Here is a 9,141-nt window from a genome sequence, read left to right as displayed (position 1 = left end):
CACACACACACACACACACACACACACACACAGAAAGACAGACAGACAGAGAGGACAGAGAGAGACAGAGACAAAACAGAGAGAAAGAGAGAGAGAGAGAGAGAGAAAGACAGACAGACAGAGAGAGACAGAGACAAAACAGAGAGAGAGAGAGAGAGAGAGAGAGAGAGTGTGTGTTCCCAGAAGCCTCTGGAGCCTTCTGGACAGCAGCCCCAGTAGACCACAACAATTCTCAACCTGTCTCAGGACCAGGCAGGGTGAGTGCAGGCCTAACAAGTATGGACTTAGATGGTGACAGATGTGTAATCTGTGCATCCTAGCTTGCTGACAGATGTGTAATCTGTGCATCCTAGCTTGCTGACAGATGTGTAATCTGTGCATCCTAGCTTGCTGACAGATGCGCAATCTGTGACTTAGATGGTGACAGATGTGCAATCTGTGCATCCTAGCTTGCTGACAGATGTGCAATCTGTGCATCCTAGCTTGCTGACAGATGTGCAATCTGTGCATCCTAGCTTGCTGACAGATGTGCAATCTGTGCATCCTAGCTTGCTGACAGATGTGCAATCTGTGCATCCTAGCTTGCTGACAGATGTGCAATCTGTGCATCCTAGCTTGCTGAACCTCGTACCTTCTGCCTCTTCTGTAGACTCACTGTTCCCACTTTTGTTTGGGGTGGAGAATCCTCTAAGCCAAATTTCCCCCTCTTCTTGCTATTTCTTCTTCTCAAAAGTCTTCAGAAACCTTGTGCTGTTTGATTGCTGGGTTTCATTTCCTTTTTACATGTCCTAAGGACCCCAGCACTGCCAAACACCGTTAACAAAAATACATTTGTTGTCCAGTTGAAAACATTTTATTCATATCCTTTTAATTAGTTCAGACTTTGTTCCTTCTTGGGGAAGGCCATGCATACAGTTGTCAGAAATATCCTAGAGACATGAAGGATGGTGTGAAAGTCACAAAACTGTGGCTTTAAGCATCTTAGACGCCAGCAGGCCCAGGACCCCATCTTGGCCATAGCTCTCAGCCCTGGTGGAGTGACTGTGAGGCCTGTGTGGGGTCAAGGCTGAATTTAGACCCATTTAATGTAAAGGTCCATCTGGCTGTGCATTGTGACTAGGAAGGTTATTGGCTTAAACTATTTTAAAAACACAAACGTGGGGAGAAGAGTAAAGGATGTCATAAAAGAAAAGAATATGAGACGTTCAGAGGAGAAAGGAGGCTCACATAGTCAACAGGACACTTTCCTGGGGGTACAGGCCAGTGTCAGACACCTACAACCACAGGAAAAAGTCCTGTAGAGATGTGAAAGTGTGTCATTCCTGAAGACAAGGGAGGACCTGAGGGGACAGCTAATACACTTCCTAAGTTCCCCAGAGAAGGGGCCTCTCTTACCTTTGTGTCACCACTACCCTCAAATAAAAACTGAGAGAGCACAGAATTATTTGTTGCTTTTCCACAAATTTCCCTCTTTTTCGGTTTCTGAGTTCAAGCCTGAGATAAGCGCTCAATCTTTTGAACAAGTTTACTTTTTGAGGAGCATGTAGTTACAAAGAGTCACCACTAGGTGGAGAGCGTCTTCCTAGCTTCGATGCCAGCGTCTGGACAAGTCTTCACAGCGGGTTCTTTGCGTGAGTTGCTAGTAGGAGAAACCCCCCAATTCCCACGCTCTTCATTAAGATTGTAATTGTGCTCTAAGCCTAAATGATGGATTCTGTATCTTCTGTAGTAAAATGCTCATGATGAGTCAACTTCCCAGAGTGCATATTTCTCTCTCAGCCTTGGACCAGTGTGTGTTGAGTTCCATCTTCCCTCTTCAGCAAGCACATCCCCTAGTTTCATAGTTTTCTCTAGTTTACTTGAGTCTTCCAAATATTTTGGCTGATCTCCCTCATTTTATCCGCACTTCCCTTCGGTTGACGTGGCGATATATTTGTTTTAAACCATCATTATTTACTTTGTAAATTATCTCTCCAAATCTTTGCCTCAATGGCCTCTGTTATAAAAAACACCAATCAGGGTCCTGCCTGAATGTGTATTTATAGAAATGTGTGTTTGATATACACCTTGGCCTCCTCAGTGGCACACTGTGGTTCCGAGATGTTTACAATCCTGGGGCCTCTGATGGCTGGGTCCAGGGGAAAGAAGCCACGCCTAAGCAAAGGGTGTCTTCACCTGAGTTTCTCCCTTGCTGGTCCCATCAAAACCTCCCCAGGAAGCTTCAGACTCCCCTCAGCTGACAGTCTTGTCCTCTCCCAGCAAAAGCAGACGGGAAGACAAGATGGTTTTCTCTGAAGCTTATAAAACATAAATCCTGGTGTTTTTCTCCAAAGGAAGCTTCTTTCTTCTGGCCACAAGGTCACCAGCTCCTACAGTGAGCTCTCAGCAGATTCTGGTCAGCCTCTTTAGGGGGTGTCTGCTGACTAAATTGCTGTGACCTCAAGCCTTCTGGTTTTATGACACCGGGCCGGCTCACCAGACGAGCCCACGTCCCGCTCCTTTTGGGAGGCTAAGCACCCCTAGACAGCTAGGACTTGAGCAGTGTCACCTACCAGCATGCACAATGGTGTCAGCTACAGGTCTCTTCTTTTGGAAAACATTTGGCTTTCTTCTCTGTTTCATCATTAGCCTTTCAGACTTCCACAAGGTTCTAAAAATCGGGTTGGTTATGGAAACGGGAACAGAAACTGAGAAGGACCTTGGGACAATGCTCCCCGTACTGCCGCCCCCTCCCTGTGGAGCTGGCACTGCCCCAGTGCTCATTAAAGTATCTTATTTATTTGCCTACATAGTAATCTTCGTGTTTTATGCCTGGAATATTCTCTCGGTCAGCGCATCCCTCCTTGTGCAGGGGGTCGTGATCCTCTTGGCGTTTAGAGCTCACTGTTGTTGCTTTCTAGCCTGCCAGCTCTGATGCAGACACCCTCTTCTGCTCTGCAGGAGGAAGGGATCCAGGTTGTGTTTTTACATGTTCAGGGTGTTAACCAGGTTGGTCAGTGGAGTAGCTTTCAGTGGGGGAAGAGAAGTCTGCCCAAAAAGCGGTCACAAACTTAAGGGGCCCCGACACCTTCCCTAACCCTGCCCCACTGTGCAGCCACTGTGCCCCACTGTGCAGTGAGAGACAGGTGACTTGATGAGGACCAAGGTTCACTTCATTGGTGTTCATTAAAGCAGAGCTCTATGAGGGGGGCCTGGGAGGGAGCATCGGGCGCTGGCAGCCTCTTCCGACACTGTATGTAAGTTGTCCCCAGTCACTCATCTTGACCAGCTTTCTTCCTGATTTAAACCAGCTGGTAAACACATTTGCGTGCAGTTCTTGAGCCTTACTGTGGGGTCCATTCGACTTGGCAGGAAGTAGTTTGCATCTGATAAGACCTCGCAGCTTTCTTCTGACCAAGGGAGACAGCAGCAAGCCCCATCCTGAAGCAAGCTTTGTACAGTCGCAGAGGCAACTGGTTGCCCAAACTGCCCCTCTCTGTGCCTGCCTCCCCATACAAGTTAGATGCGGTAACTAACTTCCTCCAAACACACATGCACGCGTGTGTGCGCGCGCACACACACACACACACACACACACACACACACACACACACACACGGTCCCTCTCAGTATTAGCACTCCTTTTTCTTTTCTTTTTCTTTTTTTCTTTTGCATGTATCTCCACAAAATCTGGGCCTCTGGGAGCTAGGCCCCTGGGTCGTCATAAATAGCTCAAAAGTAAGAAAGCATGACGGTGGTTTTCCTTTTTTAAGTTATCTTCACAAATACTCCCACAGGTTCAGCTATAGCAGGTTTGTTTGTTCAGCATGCTTCTGGCCCTGTAGTTTGAATACCTGTTGTTCAGGGCCCTGTGTGCTGCTGTTTCCTGTGTGTGGAGCGTGCAGATCCCCAGCCTCATCTCCTAAGAGTTCTAGTCTGCAGTATTACTACCTTTTTTTTTTTTAATTGTCAATGACTGTTTTAAACCTTTCCTTTTCTGGCTGTCCTTTTAATTAAGTCAGATAAACAGAGGCATCGAAGCTCTACTGTGGGAACAGCTAGACATACAAGTCCCACCCCAGCCTTTCCCATTGGGAAATAGTCATGTGGGCACAGACGTGCAAGAGGCCTGACCGCTGTGTCGGCATCACGTGTGAGGGAGAGCGCCTTCTCGCTGTCTCCCTCGCTCTGGCAAACGGCAAAGGACGCCTTAACACGATGTGAACATTCTAGAAGGCCAGCTCCTGCTTCTCACTTGTGTTCATTGTCCAGAAAGGACAGTCTCTGGAAACAGAGGCGGCAGTACCGTCCAGAACAGGCCGTATTAGGCCTGGCCTGCCACTCCTTCTGAGTCAGCCCTTCAGGGCGGCTGTCCTCAGGGACCAACGCCAGGGAGAATGCAGGACTAGAGCATCTAAAGGCTGGACAACCATGGCCTACAGCTCCAGTCTATGCCCTTGAGGTATCATGTTTATACAGAAAATAGGACCCAGAGAGGCCAACAGGAAACACAACTTAAACTGCACCTAAGATATTAAAACTGACTGAAAAGTAAAAAACACAGAGTTCCTGGAACTAGCATGATGCAAACGCTCACCAGTGTCTTTTAAGCAGCTGAAGTGTTCAGTCCTGACGGGCCTTTCTCTAGGGTCCAACAGTGACATTTCAGCTGCCTGCTCCACATTAGCTGCTAAGAAGTGCTAACTCTCCAGCTTACCAGGGGGAGGTCTCTCCGGAGAACAGGTAATTCTGTTGGTTGTTGTTGGGATCCCGTTTCTGTTTGTTCCTCGAGTTTAAATTTTGAGCCCCACGCCTTTCTTTAGGATTAGTCTAGGGCTAGGGCAGCACTGGTACAATTAGGACGTACTCAGGTACAGTAGCTGCACAGCCACCCTGGTGGGGAAGAGCTAGAGTGACTTAGCGTATCTGTGCGTTAAAATACAAAGTGTTTAGCAGAAACATGCAGCACAGCTGCATTTGACGATGAGATTGTGCACTTGGGAGGCCGAGGCAGGTGGATATCTGAGTTCAAGGTCAAACTGGTCTACAGAGTGAGTTCCAGGATAGCCCAGGCCACACAGAGAAACTCTTCCTCCAAAACAAAACAGAAGAAAACAACTCAAAAAGTTTAAAAAGGGGGAAGAGGTTGTCTTGAAATCACTTCAGTTATTTCCTGACCTCCAGCACCACTTTGAGCATAATAGGTACCCAGGTTAGGAGGCATGGAAACACAACCAGTGGCAGCCATATGGAAAGTCCACTTATTGTAAAAAGTTGATAGCGTCTGCCCCATAGCCTTTGTCACTTCACTCTTGAGTCAGGTTTTAGAATTCCTAAATCTTTGGGGCAGTGAAAAATAATAAATATCCGTTGTTAAGGAGACTGGTTCTTTTTTCAATGGTGTACTGTTACACGAAAAACAATTAAAAAAAAACAAAACTAAAAAAAACCCTGCAAGTTGTGTCTGCCACACTAGGGTATTAAACATAACAGAGAATCTCTTAAATAGCCACCAAAGAAATACATTTAAAAATTAAAAATTAAAAAAAAAATTTAAATAGAGTCGGAGCTTGGGAGATGGTTCAGTATGTAGAGGGTTTACTTGCAACTTTGAGGGCCTGAGTCAGGACCCTCAGAACACATGTAAAGTCTGGGCAGCTTCCTGTCATGCACTGCCTCAGAAGGCAGAGACAAGTGACCTCCAAGGCAAGCTGGATTAGCTCTGCCTTCAAATGGAAGGCCCTGCTCCCGTATGTCAGTCAGGTGGAGAGAGGTTGAGGAAGATATTTGGCAATAGCTTTGGGCCTCCACACACATACATGCACACATGTGCACACCCCCCCCCAAACATACAGATGAACTCACACAAGAGCGAAAGCATGCGAAAGACAGTGAAGTGGAATTTCAGTTCTTAGTCCCTCACAGGGGCGCTAGCAGAATGGAAGTCTTCCCTGTGGGACAGAGGGGGTAAAATTACCACATACAGGAGATGGGCGGCCTCTCACAGGGGCTCATTTGCCCAAAAAATGAGCTACAAGGAGAGGGTCAGTCAGCCTTTGAAGCTGGTCACACTTCAGTTTAGCCCTTGGCAGCTGGTCTTCCTCTAGGCATGAACCACCTGACTTTAGACACCACACATAAACTAAGAGAAGGAGCAATTTATTCCTTGGGCCGTCTTTACGGGTTATTCCATTCTGACTTTCACGGTCTTGTTAATATATAGACATGTAGTCTACACACACCAGACTTTTGTGTTCAGCCTGCTCCCTAGCCTGAGTGCTCAGATCCCTCATAAATTCCAGAAGTCTCTGAAGGACTCTGAACGTTGCCAAAGGCTTCAGCAAGGAGCTCTAACAAGCAGGTCAGGAACTCACTGATATATCTTGGTTTCTAGAGAAATGGTTTCTAGGAGGCTGCCTCAGTCGTCAGACACATGGCTTTGCTCTGACTGCCCAGACTCCATGCGTGGTGGGCGTAATGTTTTAATCGTGTGTATTAGAAAGGTCCCAAGGTGAGGGCGTGTGATAGTTGTCCCTGTGGTTTGGAAATCAGCTCTCAGGAGGGCGGGGGCTGAGACATCATCTTCCTTGGACCTTCTGCGTCTCACAGTGCAATTTAGGATCTGCTTGTTAAAATAGCTTTCTGGGAAGCTGTGAGGACAAGGGAGGTGGTTTCCAGCAGCACAGACGCACACCCACCTCCCTCATATCAGGGTTGAAAATGCTGGGTCCTCAGTAACAGCTTCCTCACATCATCTGGCTCAGGAAGGCTTTGAGCAAGTCAGGAGAAATTCTTATCTCCCCTGAGAAACTAAATCCTCACCTACTTAGGGTGGTTGCCTGGCTTGGGGGTGGGGGGCAGAAAATCATGGCTTTTGCTGCTGTTCTTTGACTTTTGATTTTGAATTCTTGAGAGGCTGCTTCAAGCAATAATGTGAGTGAGGTATGAAGCAATCCTGTCAGGTAATATGTCAGGGCTGGGGTTAAAGCAGTCTGCTGAAGGTGGCCTGTTTACCCACACAATTCGCACAGGAGCTGGAAACCTTAACTTATCAGGGATGGAGCTAGGTTTTATAGGGTTCCTCTAACCAAATAAGCTGGCCGCTTTCTCTTCTCTTCCTGCATCTGCCTTGGGACCACAAACTGCTAAAGTCATTTTGGCCATCTTCATTGATCTCAGCAGATGAGAAACACTTTCTTTAAATCCCAAAGGCTTAAACAGCCATGTTGAAATCAACTCATCTTTCTTGGCCCCAATTTAATTCTTCACTCTTTGTCTTATTTTCATTTTCCTGCGTTAGTTCCCATGGCAACAAGTCTGTTGGCAGAAAAAGTGTAACTCCCACTTTTAGCTTTGCGCACAATGTAAACTCCTTTTTAGGCAAGTGCCACAGAAACAAGCAGAGACTGGATTCTCTGGCTAGTGACATCTTCCTGCACTCACTGATTTCCAAGGCTCTCACAGGTACCGCTCAGAGCCCCTGCAGAGAAATATGCAGAGCCTTCTAGGCAACCACAGCTTCAAGGAATTAACCTTTGGGTTCCTGTGGCTTCCCTCTTCCAAGTGTCAAAACCATGAATGCATCTACCAGGGATGCACAGAAAAGCAACTTTCAATCAATTTGTGTCAAAACCGCCCTCAGTATACCTGAGGAAATATTCATGTCCTGAACTGAGCCTCAAATCAGAGTCTAACGGAAAGATGACAGGCACTCAAGCAGATTTCCTCCCAGTAAGTAAACTGTAAAAAGGCCAAACTCTAAGCTCTTGAAAAGCAGCAGACTCAGGTGTAGAAAGCAGCTGACCTGGTCTTGGTAGCTGCCTGCACACAGGGGAACTTCAGTTGAAACAATTTGTGACCACGTATGAAAAAGCAAACAAAGCCCTGTGGTCCAGCCATGGGGGCGAAGGCGGGAGGATTGCAAGTGTGAGGCCAATCTGGGCTACACAGTAAGATCCTGCAAGGGCCGGGAGGCAACTTACTGGGTTAAATACCTAGCACTAAAGTCTACTCAGGCTAAAGAAATGTAACGTAGAGATGACGCGAGAGGTGTCGGCAGAAAGCCCAGGCCCAAGACGAAATGTTTTTAACATTAGGTTCCACCACGGCTCCTGGCACTGGCAGCCCAGACTGCTGCTTCAGTGTCCAGGAAGCAACAGGTCTGTCAGAAACTGAACAGGACTTACCCAAATGTGTGTAGTTTTTTTTTTTTTTAAAGAAAAACTGATAAATTCAGGGGTATAAATATATATTAAATAAAATGTGGTTATCTCAGCTATAGTTAGGAAAACAATCAAATGTAAATGATCTCCTTTCTGCTTAGTCTTATGAGACACTTAAGCACTAAGCCACTTATATTGTAAAAATGTATTTTTGGCTGTTCAAAGGTTATTTTCCTATATTAAGAAGTTTATCAAAATCTTTTATTGCAACTCAGGTTTTGTGTCTCTTAGACACTCTTTTCTTTGCTAGTTTGGTTTGCACAGCTGGAGTCTGCGGGTGAGGCGCGTCAGCTGGCCTGCCTGGTCGCTAGACTAAGGGAAGTGTTTGACATGTGGCCTGCCTGGTCGCTAGACTAAGGGAAGTGTCTGACACGTGGCCTGCCTGGTCGCTAGACTAAGGGACGTGTCTGACACGTGGCCTGCCTGGTCGCTAGACTAAGGGACGTGTCTGACATGTGGACAGACCACTGTTCTTCACAGCTCTCCATCCTTCTGCTGAAGAATACTGTTAGTCGGGGAATCTTGGATGATTTTGTTTTTGAAAGTCTCTAAAAAAAAAAAAGCAAGACGAATCACTCAGGCAGATAAAGATTTTCCCGTTTTTGTTCAAATGTACTATTAAAATATTTTCAATACTTGTTTTTCCACCCAGAAGGTAGTGCTGGTATCAAACCAGGTGGAGAGGACACCTGGGTCAGGACATGGGTCAGGACAGCTGAGTACTGTTTAACTCTTAGGAAACCTTGTTTTCCTTTGATGACAGTGTCCACAGACTGCAAGGAATGCTTTCTATTTCTGCTCCAATAGTTAGACACTTCCTTTGCTTCCCTCCTCAAAAGAACAAGCCTTACTGTGACGTCTGTTTGAAGTAAAGAGAAAGGCAACTGACAGGCAAACCATACAACTTTTGTGGGAAGAGCCATTCAGGTTCTTTCTGTAC

The sequence above is a fragment of the Acomys minous genome (assembly GCF_964271855.1).
Source record: "Acomys minous genome assembly, chromosome: 14".
In the NCBI taxonomy this organism is placed as follows: Eukaryota; Metazoa; Chordata; class Mammalia; order Rodentia; family Muridae; genus Acomys; species Acomys minous.
The sequence above is the reverse complement of the archived record's forward strand: the minus strand, read 5'-3'. Positions refer to the sequence as shown.